Source organism: Bombina bombina, chromosome 1 (genome assembly GCF_027579735.1).
Source record: "Bombina bombina isolate aBomBom1 chromosome 1, aBomBom1.pri, whole genome shotgun sequence".
In the NCBI taxonomy this organism is placed as follows: Eukaryota; Metazoa; Chordata; class Amphibia; order Anura; family Bombinatoridae; genus Bombina; species Bombina bombina.
Genome location: NC_069499.1, coordinates 950,139,950 through 950,152,639, shown reverse-complemented (window position 1 = coordinate 950,152,639; position 12,690 = coordinate 950,139,950).

Sequence of the window (12,690 nt, the reverse complement as noted above, 5' to 3'; positions counted from 1 at the left end):
TGGTGTTACTACAATTTTTCTTTATTCTGACAAATTGACCCTTGGGGATATTCTTTTTCCACAGGTCGCGGTGACAGCTCTGTTGGTGAATATAATTATTAGCATCTACTTGTTTAAAATATATCCTTGAATGTAGCTTATTCTCTTTAACAAATATCTCTAAATCTAAAAAAATTATTAAGTAATTGCTTTTTTCACAAGTTAATCTTACATTTTTTGAATTATTATTCATAGATGTAAATAATTCATCAAAGCTGTTCTCACTTCCATTCTAGATCATCAAAATGTCGTCTATGTACCGTTTATAGGTGACCAGGTGCACATTTAATCTATTCACATGTATGATTTCTATTAACTTATTTGTGGCATGATTTTTTGTGTATAATATGACAACTTTTTTTTATTATTGTAAAGTATTTTCTAAACCAAATTTATAACCTCCTCTATATGACTATTCTCCTTTACTAGTCCCATTTTCTAATCTCCAATTTTAATTTCCACCATTTATATAAAATTATTTTTAAACAAATTTTAAATACTACAAATTTATATTTTTAATTATATATGAAATATTTATATATTTTTCATACTTTTACTAATATATGAAATATTTATAAATTATTTCATAAAATCCTTAATATAATTCTTCTTGGCACTAAGTATCTTAGTCTAACGTCTTTTTTTTTATACAAGATAATATCCCTTTAAGAAGATGGGTATAAATTGCCGTAGGAGATACTGTGAGGATAGAGCTTGAGAAAGGCTTGCCAAAGCCGAAATGCGTTGCTCTATTTCCTACAGCTCTTTTGGCCCATCATGGCATCCGTAGTTGCATGTGAACGGCTGTGTACCGCACTGAAAGAAAACTAAAAGTTGTGCCTTAAGACTGTTTGATACCCGCAGACGAAACTGGGTGACAGACGACAAACAGATTTCCTTATCTCTCCTGGGACACATAAAAGACACTACCCAGTGAAACCGGCAAACAACTTACCTGTCTACTCATCGCTTATTGCACTAACAACTCTCCAATGTCTATTGCATTATATATGGACTTTTTCTTTCTTTGAATTGCATTGGACTTTTTATCACTTATATTTAATTTCTATGTTTATTTTCTATAGACAAGATTACGAGTTTTGCGTTATGAGGGGTGCGGTGCTAACTTGCATGTTATTGTCACCGCTTACTTTCCTACAGCGCTGGTATTACAGGTTTTTACAAACCCGGCGTTATTAGGCAAGAAGTGAGCGTAGAGCAAAATTGTGCTCCATACCGCACTCCAATACCAGCACTGCTTAAGTCAGTGGTAAGCTGGTTGTACGTGCTAGTGCATGATTTCCCAATAGACATCAATGGGGATAGCCGGCAAAAAAGCAGCGTAAAGCTCAGTAACGCAGCCCCATTGATTCCTATGGGGAAACACATTTTATGTTTACACCTAACACCCTAACATAAACCCTGAGTCTAAACACCCCTAATCTTACACTTATTAACCCCTAATCTGCTGCCCCCGACATCGCCTAAACCTATATTATACTTATTAACCCCTAATCTGCCACTCCGGACATCGCCACCACTATAATAAACATATTAACCCCTAAACCACCGCGCTCCCGCATTGCAAACACTAGTTAAATATTATTAACCCCTAATCTGCAGCCCCTAACATTGCCACCACCTACCTTCATTTATTAACCCCAAATCTGCCGCCCCAACGATTCCGCCACTATACTAAATTTATTAACCCCTTAAACCTAAGTCTAACCCTAACCCTAACACCCCCTAACTTAAATATAATTAAAATAAATCTAAAGAAAACCTACTATCATTACCTAAATAATTCCTATTTAAAACTAAATACTTACCTGTAAAATAAATCCTAAGCTAGCTACAATATAACTAATAGTTACATTGTATCTAGCTTAGGGTTTATTTTTATTTTACAGGCAAGTTTGTATTTATTTTAACTAGGTAGAATAGTTACTATATAGTTATTAACTATTTAATAACTACCTAGCTAAAATAAATACAAATTGACCTATAAAATAAAACCTAACCTAAGTTACACTAACACCTAACCTTACACTACAATTAAATAAATTCCCTAAATTAAATACAATTAACAAAATTCAATACAATTAGCTAAATTACAAAAAACAACAACACTAAATTACAGAAAATAAAAAACAAATTGCAAGATCTTTAAACTAATAACACCTAATCTAATAGCCTTAGCAAAGTAAAAAAAAGCCCACCCAAAATAATAACAACCCCTAGCCTAAACTAAACTACTAATAGCCCTTAAAAGGTCCTTTTGTGGGGCATTGCCCCAAAGAAATCAGATCTTTTACCTGAAAAAAAATACAAACACCCCCCCAACAGTAAAACCCACCACTCATACAAACAACCCCCCAAATAAAACCCTAACTAAAAAACCTAAGCTACCCATTGGCCTGAAAAGGGCATTTCAATGGGCATTGCCCTTAAAAGGGCATTTAGCTCTATTGCAGCCCAAATGCTAACCTAAAAATAAAACCCACCCAATAAACCCTTAAAAAACCTAACACTAACCCCTGAAGATCCACTTGCAGTTTTGAAGATCCTACATCCATCCAGCCAGGAGAAGACCTCATCGAAGTGGCAAGAAGTCCTCAAAGAAGCCGGGAGAAGTCTTCATCCAAACCGGTATAAGTGGTCCTCCAGACGGGCAGAAGTCTTCATCCAGACGGCATCTTCTATCTTCATCCATCCAGCACAGAGCAGCTCCATCTTCAAGACATCTGGCGCGGAGCATCCTCTACCAACAAAGTCTTCTTTTAGAATGAATGTCTCATTAAGTGACGTCACCCAAGATGGCGTCCCTTAGATTCCAATTGGCTGATAGAATTTTATCAGCCAATCTGAATTAAGGTTGAAAAAATCCTATTGGCTGATGTAATCAGCCAATAGGATTGAGCTCACATTCTATTGGCTGATTGGAACAGCCAATAGAATGCGAGCTCAATCCTATTGGCTGATTGGATCAGCCAATAGGATTGAAGTTCAATCCTATTGGCTGATTGCATCAGCAAACAGGATTATTTCAACCTTAATTCCGATTGGCTGATAGTATTCTATCAGCCAATCGGACCACTTCTGCCTGCTTGGATGAAGACTTCTCCCGGCTTCGTTAAGGATGGATGTCCGGTCTTCAAAACTGTAAGTGGATCTTCGGGGGTTAGTGTTAGGATTTTTTAAGGGTGTATTGGGTGGGTTTTATATTTAGATTAGGGGTTTGGGCTGCAATAGAGCTAAATGCCCATTTAAGGGCAATGCCCATCCAAATGCCCTTTTCAGGGCAATAGGGAGCTTAGGTTTTTTTAGTTAGGCTTTTATTTTGGGGGTTGGTTGTGTGGGTGGTGGGTTTTACTCTTGGAGTGGTTGTTTGTAAAAAATTTTACAGGTAAAAGAGCTGATTATTTTGGGGCAATGCCCCGCAAAAGGCCATTTAAGGGCTATTGTTAGTTTAGTTTAGGCTAGGTTTTTTTATTTTGGGTGGGATTTTTTTATTTTGATAGGGCTATTAGATTAGGTGTAATTAGTTTAAATATCTTGTAATTTGTTTTTTACTTTCTGTAATTTAGTGTTTGTTTGTTTTTGTAATTTAGCTAATTGTATTGAATTTAGTTAATTGTATTTAATTTAGGGCATTTATTTAATTGTAGGGTTAGGTGTTAGTGTAACTCAGGTTAGGTTTTATTTTACAGGTCAATTTGTACTTATTTTAGCTAGGTAGTTATTAAATAGGTAATAACTATTTATTTACTATTCTACCTAGTTAAAATAAATACAAACTTGCCTGTAAAATAAAAATAAACCCTAAGCTAGCTACAATGTAACTATTAGTTATATTGTAGCTAGCTTAGGGTTTATTTTACAGGTAAGTATTTAGTTTTAAATAGGAATTATTTAGTTATTAATAGTAGGTTTTCATTAGATTTATTTTAATTACATTTAAGTTAGGGGGTGTTAGGGTTAGACTAAGGTTTAGGAGTTAAAAAAATTAGTATAGTGGCAGCGACGTTGGGGGCGGCAGATTAGGGGTTAGTGTTTGCGATGCTGGAGTGCGGCGGTTTAGGGGTTAATATGTTTATTATAGTGGCGGCGATGTCGGGAGCGGCAGATTAGGGGTTAATAATTTTATTTTAGTGTTTGCGATGTGGGAGGGCCTCGGTTTAGGGGTTAAGAAGTAGTTTATGGGTGTTAGTGTACTTTTTAGCACTTTAGTTATGAGTTTTATGCTACAGCTCTGTAGTGTAAAACTCATAACCACTGACTTTAGAATGCGTTAAGAATCTTGACGGTATAGGGTGTACCGCTCACGTTTTGGCCTCCCAGGACAAGCTTGTAATACCGGCGCTATGGATGTCCTATTGAAAATAGACTATACGCAAGTTGATTTGCGGTAAGGCCAAAAAAGTGTGCGGTGCCCTTAAATCGGCAAGACTCGTAATAGCAGCGGTAGTAAAAAAGCAGCGTTATGAGCCTTAACGCTGCTTTTTTACTCATAACGCAAGACTCGTAATCTAGCCGTATGTATTTATTCATTTATGTGCTTTTAACCATTTACGCGACAGTGCTTTTTATATGATCATATGTGATTGTCCATTTTTGTCTATTTTGTGTTTAGATGTGATATGTGTGTTTTTTAACAGTTCTTTTTAACATAGATGTGATATATTAAAACTTTTGTACTGACCATTATACAAAACTTATCCCAATTTGGTAATTATACACTGATACTACACATATATTTAGCTTCATTCTGAAGCGCAGTGCATGCTTTTCCCAGCACCTGTTTAGATAGGTGTTTGAGAATACCATTTTTTTGTCCATAGTATTTTATCTAAGGATAGAGGGTCTCCTTAGATTATATGCATCTGCATATATGTGATATTTCAATGCTGTGGCACTATCTTTTTCCTAAATTAATAGTAAAGCTAAAATTGCAAAGCAATAAACTTTATATAAACATTATTATAGTGCGGACGGACATGATATGATGTAGCGTGTCATGTCCGCCGCATATCGATAAATGCCGACAGCATACACTTGTCAGCTGCATACTCAAGCCTAGATTGGCTTCCCCAAAATGAGGTGGTGGGTGGAATTTGGCAATTGAAAAATAATTGCAACAAACAAGAGGTTTATTTATTTTAAAACATGTTTAGAATTGACTGATATGTTATTCTATAGCAAGACAACAGAAATGTTTACTGTGTTTATTGTTCCTTTAACATGTTCAAAATGGCGGAATCTCTGTATTCTACTCTATTTATCACATTTATAATCATTGATATTAAAGGGACATTAAACCCAAAAATGTTCTTTCATGATTCAGACAGAGAATACAATTTTAAACAACTTTCTAATTTACTTCTATTATCTAATTTGCTTAATGCTCTTGATATTCTTTCCTAAAAAGCATATCTAGATAGGCTCAGTAGCTGCTGATTGGTAGCTGCACATAGATGCCTCGTGTGATTGGCTGACATATGTGCATTGCTATTTCTTCAACAACGGATATGTAAAGAAAGAAGCAAATTAGATAATAGAAGTAAATTAGAATGTTGTTTAAAATTTTATTATCTGTCTGAATCATGAAAGAAAAATTTGGGGTTTAATGTTCCTTTAAGTTATATCAATCATGTTCTGATCATTCACTATGACACTGTTAACTAAAAACTATGATGAGGACATGAAGAACTTAGGTAGACAAATAACAATACAGGAATTCAAGACTCCAAATACAAAAAAAAGTTCTATTTCTGTTCTGAGCCTTTTCATATTTGGCATATCTGTATATCAGCAGGGATAACTTTAAACAATGTAAAAGAGCACTAGGGCAACCAATAACAGAAATATAGCCAAGTGATACATTCTGATAAATGGCCATATTACATCTAATATGTTCCTTGCATATGTAAGGAACAAGTGAAATACTGTATAAAAAAATTAAATGTTTTGGGACCTCATTAAAATGCTCTCAGCATTTTTTTCTTCTAGCATGTAGTAGTTCAGATTTCCTGATTTTTGCATAACATATATTTATATACTCGTGCACATATACTGCTAATGGAAGGTTTTGGGCATATTTGTAAAGTTGGATCATCACCTGCAAATGTGCAAAGGAAAAAAATATTCACCAGTGAAAAATAGCAAGTGAAGATATTTACCTTCATTTACTGAGAATATGAATGCTCAGCTCTAGCAATCACAAATTGAGATAAAATGAATCACAAATGTGTTCATTTGGTTTAAAAATTGCAACTCTGAGTATTTTCCTACAAGAACCCCCAGACTGGATATTCACTAAAGAAATCTCTTGTACAACAACAATTGTTGTCACTTAGGGCCCAATGATTTAAAGGTCTCTGGGCTGGTGAGATTATTTAAGAATGCTCACCAGTACTTCGATTTCCCTGCCGGAATGACCTAAAGCCACTATAAAATCCTAAAAAAAGGTGTCCCGCTAAGGGGGGCGTATACTGCATTTTCATATGTTATGTGCACAATAAAATGTCTATTTTAAATCTCTTACAGAATGGATAACTGAACCATTCACACAAAAATACTCAGGAAAAAAATGTATTATTAAGGGGCATCAAAAATTCTTCACCTAAAGTCGTATTTTATCAAAAACGTTGAATTTGTATGTAAATTACACAGGAATAAATTGTATTAAATAAGTACAGTGTAAATTATAATTTAAGTGTACTGGATGAGCAAAAAAATCGCAGAAATTACAAAGCGTAATTGTTGTTTTTTTTCTGTGAAATGGGCTGAACATGGGTTTATAGGAAATTGTCTCTCTAATCCCACCGTAATTCTGTAAATATTTTCACACTACAGATCTCACAGTTTTTTTCTCGCAAACTTAAAGGTGGTGAGCTTTTCTCAAAACACTTAAAATAGTTATAACCTAGCAGATACTGTCCCTTTTTACGATTATTCCACCAGGGAAGCCCCTGCGAGGATCAGTGAGAATTTAGGTTTAGATCAGGGGGCCCTTTCTGATGTAAAGCTTTGTCCATTTACTAAACCGCAGTGTAGCTGATTAATAATGATTCATTCTTACTTGATGAAGACAGTCAATTTCCCTTATTTAGAGGACTTGCTTGTTAACTTCATTGAAGACTTTCAAGCTTAATTAATTGAAAAACATTCATTTTTTTGCAAATTCCTTTAGATGAATAGAGAATAGAATCTGTGGGTATCATTGTGAAGTGTCCCCATGCCCTTCCAACTTTGCAATAATCCTAATTACCAAGTCCATCAAGAGCAAATTAAGTTACCCGTTCAGTAATTAAAGAAAAAAAAAGAAATAGAAAAAAAATCTGTAGCATTTAAGTAAATCTGGGGAGGAAGCTGCCTCAGATTCAATCAGATACTTTGCAAAACAGAGCTGCTTACAGAAAAGGAGAATGAGAAAGGCAGTTTTGATTTAATATTGTGTTAAACTGATGACATTATTTAAAATGTGTCAGCAGCCCTGGAACAAGGAGAAGTATCTGGGGTGAGATAAATGAATCCATTTGCACACTAAGCAAATATTAAACAAATGCTTAACCATTTGAAATATGAAGGCTTGTTCCTAAAGGAACATTATCAAAAGCCTTTATTCTATATTTAACTGGTGTATAAGGTAAAATATGGAGCTATACTAAATGCTCTTCTCTTTTGCCAATATTTATCTAGCATTAGTGTTAGTATTCCAGTCTTAGTAAATTATAAAGCCCTAGAACACTAACAGGTGGAGATGTAAACATCTAACTGCCAACAAGGTGAGTATACAATTAATGTAATGGTTAATCTACTCACAAGAGCTGGTGCACTTTTAAAATCAAATACTATGCGGCTAGATTACGAGTTTTGCGTTATGAGTGAAAAAGCCTCATAACTCTGCTTTTTCACTACTGCTGGTATTAAGAGTCTTGCAGGTATAACTGTACCGCACACTTGTTTGGCCGTAACGCAACGTAACTACTGCACCTTTTTCAATGGGACTTCCACAGCTCCGGAATTACGAGTTTGCCTGTCCGGCCAAAAAGTGAGCGATACAGCCTATACCATCAAGATCCGTACAGCAAACTGAAAGTCAGTAGTTAGGGGTTTCACGTTAGAAATCTGTAGCATAAAACTGATAACTAATGTGTTACAAAGTACACTAACACCCATAAACTACCTATTAACCCCTAAACCGAGGCCCTCCCGCATCGCAAACACTAAAATAAAATTATTAACCCCTAATCTACCACTCCCGACATCGCCGCCACTATAATAAACATATTAACCCCTAAACCGCCGTACTCCCACTTCGCAAACACTAGTTAAATATTATTAACCCCTAATCTGCCACCCCCAATGTCACCGCCACCACTATAGTAAAGTTATTAACCCCTAAACCTAACCCTAAGTCTAACCCTAACACCCCTAACTTTAATATAATTAAAATAAATCTAAATAAAAATTACTATCATTAACTAAATAATTCCTATTTAAAACTAAATACCTACTTACCTGTAAAATAAACCCTAAGATAGCTACAATATAACTAATAGTTGCATTGTAGCTATCTTAGGTTTTATTTTTATTTCACAGCTAGATTTGTACAGTATTTATTTTAACTAGGTAGATTAGTTAGGCAATATTTATTAACTATTTACTAATTATCTAGTTAAAATAAATACAAAGTTACCTGTAAAATAAAACCTAGCCTGTCTTACACTAACACCTAACATTACACTACAATTAAATCAATTACATTAATTAAATACAATTAACTAAATTACAAAAAAAATAAACACTAAATTACACAAAATAAAAAAGAAATTATCAAATATTTAAACTAATTACACCTAATCTAATAGCACTATCAAAATAAAAAAGCCCCCCCAAAATAAAAAACCCCTAGCCTAAACTAAACTGCCAATAGCCCTTAAAAGGGACTTTTGCGGGGCATTGCCCCAAAGAAATCAGCTCTTTTACCTTTAAAAAAAAATACAAACAACCACCAACAGTAAAACCCACCACCCACACAACCAACCCCCCCAAATAAAATCCTATCTAAAAAACCTAAGCTCCCCAAACCCTAAGCTAAAAATAAAACCCACCCAATAAACCCTTAAAAAACCTAACACTAACCCCTGAAGATCCACTTACAGTTTTTGAAGACCTGACATCCATCCTCATCAAGCCGGGAGAAGTCTTCATCCAAGCAGGCAGAAGTCCTCAACGAAGCCGGGAGAAGTCTTCATCCAAGCGGCAAGAAGTGGTCCTCCAGACGGGCAGAAGTCTTTATGCAGACGGCAACTTCTATCTTCATCCTTCCGACGTGGAGCGGCTCCATCTTCAAGACATCCGACGTGGAGCATCCTCTTCTGTTGACGTCTACTGAAGAATGAAGGTTCATTTAAGGGACGTCATCCAAGGATTTTTTTACCTTTAATTCAGATTGTCTGATAGAATTCTATCAGCCAATCAGAATTCAAGGGACGCCATCTTGGATGACGTCCCTTAAAGTTTTATTTTAACTAGATAGTTAGTAAATAGTTAATAACTATTTACTAACTAATCTACCTAGTTAACATAAATACAAATTTAGCTGTGAAATAAAAATAAAACCTAAGATAGCTACAATGTAACTATTAGTTATATTGTAGCTAGGTTATGTTTTCTTTTATAGGTAAGTATTTAGTTTTAAATAGGAATTATTTAGGTATTAATTGTAATTTTTATTTAGATTTATTTTAATTATATTAAAGTTAGTGGTGTTAGGGTTAGGGTTAGACTTAGGGTTAGGTTTAGGGGTTAATAACTTTAGTATAGTGGCGGCGACGTTGCGGGCGGCATATTAGGGGTTAATAAGTGTAGGTAGGTAGCAACGACATTGGGGCAGCAGATTAGGGGTTAATAAGTGTAATGTAGGTAGCATCGACATTGGGGGCAGCAGATTAGGGGTTAATAAGTGTAGGTAGGTGTCGGCGATGTCGGGGGCGGCAGATTAGGGGTTAATAAGTGTAATGTAGGTGTCGGCGATGTCGGGGTCAGCAGATTAGGGGTTAATAAATTATGTAGGTAGCGACAACATTGGGGGCAGCAGATTAGGGGTTAATAAGTGATGGCGGCGACGGCGGGGGTGGCAGATTAGGGGGTTAATAAGTGTAATATAGGTGTTGGCGATGTCGGGGGCGGCAGATTAGGGGTGTTTAGACTCAGGGTTTATGTTAGGGTGTTAGGTGTCAACATAATTTTTATTTCCCCATAGGAATCAATGGGGCTGCGTTACAGAGCTTTAGCTCCTTTATTGCAGGTGTTAGGCTTTTTTTAGCCGGCTCTCCCCATTGATGTCTATGGAGAAATCGTGCACGAGCGCGTAAAACCAGCTCAAAGCAACGCTGGTATTTGGGTGCGGTATGGAGCTCAACGTTTTTGCAAACCTGTAATAGCAGCGCTATAGAGAGGTGAGCGGTGGAAATAACTTGCAAGTTAGCACTGAACCGCTCATAACGCAAAACTCGTAATCTGGCCGATGGCCTACTACTTGATTGGCCAATATAGGACACTCTTTCCGAATCTTTCATGACAACTTTCTAATTTACCACTATTATCAGATTCTCTTGGATCTCTTTGTATTTTTTGTTAGCAAGCAGGGATGTAAGCTCAGGAGCGTGCATGTGTCTGGAGCACTATATAGCAGCAGTTTAGCAAAAATGTTATCTATTTGCAAGAGCAATAGATGGTGGCACTATTTCCTGCCATGTAGCGCCTTTCTAACACATGAGGGCCACACACCAATATATTAGAGATATATGATTATTTCACCCACAAATTATATTTCCTTAAAACATCCAGAGTCACAGAACCATATTTAATGAATCAGGGTACCTATCTGCTGTTGTCCCCTCCAGAGGGGTCTTTTGTGTTGTTACCAACTTGCTTGCCCACCCATCAGAAGTCACAATTTTTAGTTTAGCTTTTCACTGGGGCCACAAAACAGTGGCAGAGGTCAGCATGTGGCTCATGAGCTGCTATTTGGCCGTCCCTGCTTTAAGGGACATTAAAAGCAAAACAGTTCAATATTGCATATAAAAAGCTCTATTGTATAATGAAAAATGTTTATTTAAACCTATATAAAAGAGAAAAGGATATTAGTTATATCTAAAATCATTCGCCTTCACACAGAGTCCAAGCACCTATTTGTTACAGTGATTCCAGTTAATAGTAGCCAGACAGCAAACACACTGCATACACTCTATACACACTGTATACATACACACTACATACTCTCTATACACATTGTATACATACACACTACATACACACACTGCATACACTTTATACACACTGTATACATACACACTACATACACACACTGCATACACTCTATACACACTGTATACATACACACTACATATACACACTGCATACACTATATACACACTGTATACATACACACTACATACACACACTGCATACACTCTATACACACTGTATACATACACACTACATACACACACTGCATACACTCTATACACACTGTATACATACACACTACATACACTCTATACACACTGTATACATACACACTACATACACACACTGCATACACTCTATACACACTGTATACATACACACTACATACACACACTGCATACACTCTATACACACTGTATACATACACACTACATACACTCTATACACACTGTATACATACACACTACATACACTCTATACACACTGTATACATACACACTACATACACACACTGCATACACTCTATACACACTGTATACATACACACTACATACACTCTATACACACTGTATACATACACACTACATACACACACTGCATACACTCTATACATGCTGTATACATACACACTACATACACACACTGTATACACTCTATACACACTGTATACATACACACTACATACACACACTGCATACACTCTATACACACTGTATACATACACACTACATACACACACTGCATACACTTTATACACACTGTATACATACACACTACATACACACACTACATGCACTCTTTACACACTGTATACATACATACTACATACACACACTACATGCACTCTATACACACTGTATACATGCACACTACATACACACACTGCATACACAAACATATGGAGGAAAAAAAATCCACACATCACAGTTGTAAAATTACTATTGTCTCAAGATCAAAAGTAGGGCAGTTAGGGCCTAGGGATAAAACCCTCTAAGTTCTGTTGGTAGATTAGAACATAGCCCACAAGTATAAACGCATTAGAAGTATTAAAAAAAAAACCAAGATTTTAATGTCCCTTTAACAACTCAAAGTGAAATCTCACAGCACATGTTCCATTCACCAATGGGAGCTGAAATATGTTAACCGAAAACAATCCAAATGGACAATTCAGAAATTAAATACAGGGAAAAAAATTCTCAAAAAAAAACCATATTTACCGCAGACCTATTCTGGATAATCTCAGTGGGGTATAAAAATAACTGGATCCTTCTTGTATAGTGAATCAGCCTGTGCAATGATTGGCTGATACATGAATAAAAAACAATGGTATTAAGCTCATAGGTTAGTGACAACATCTCATGGTCAAACATGACAAATATGGCATGCTTAAGT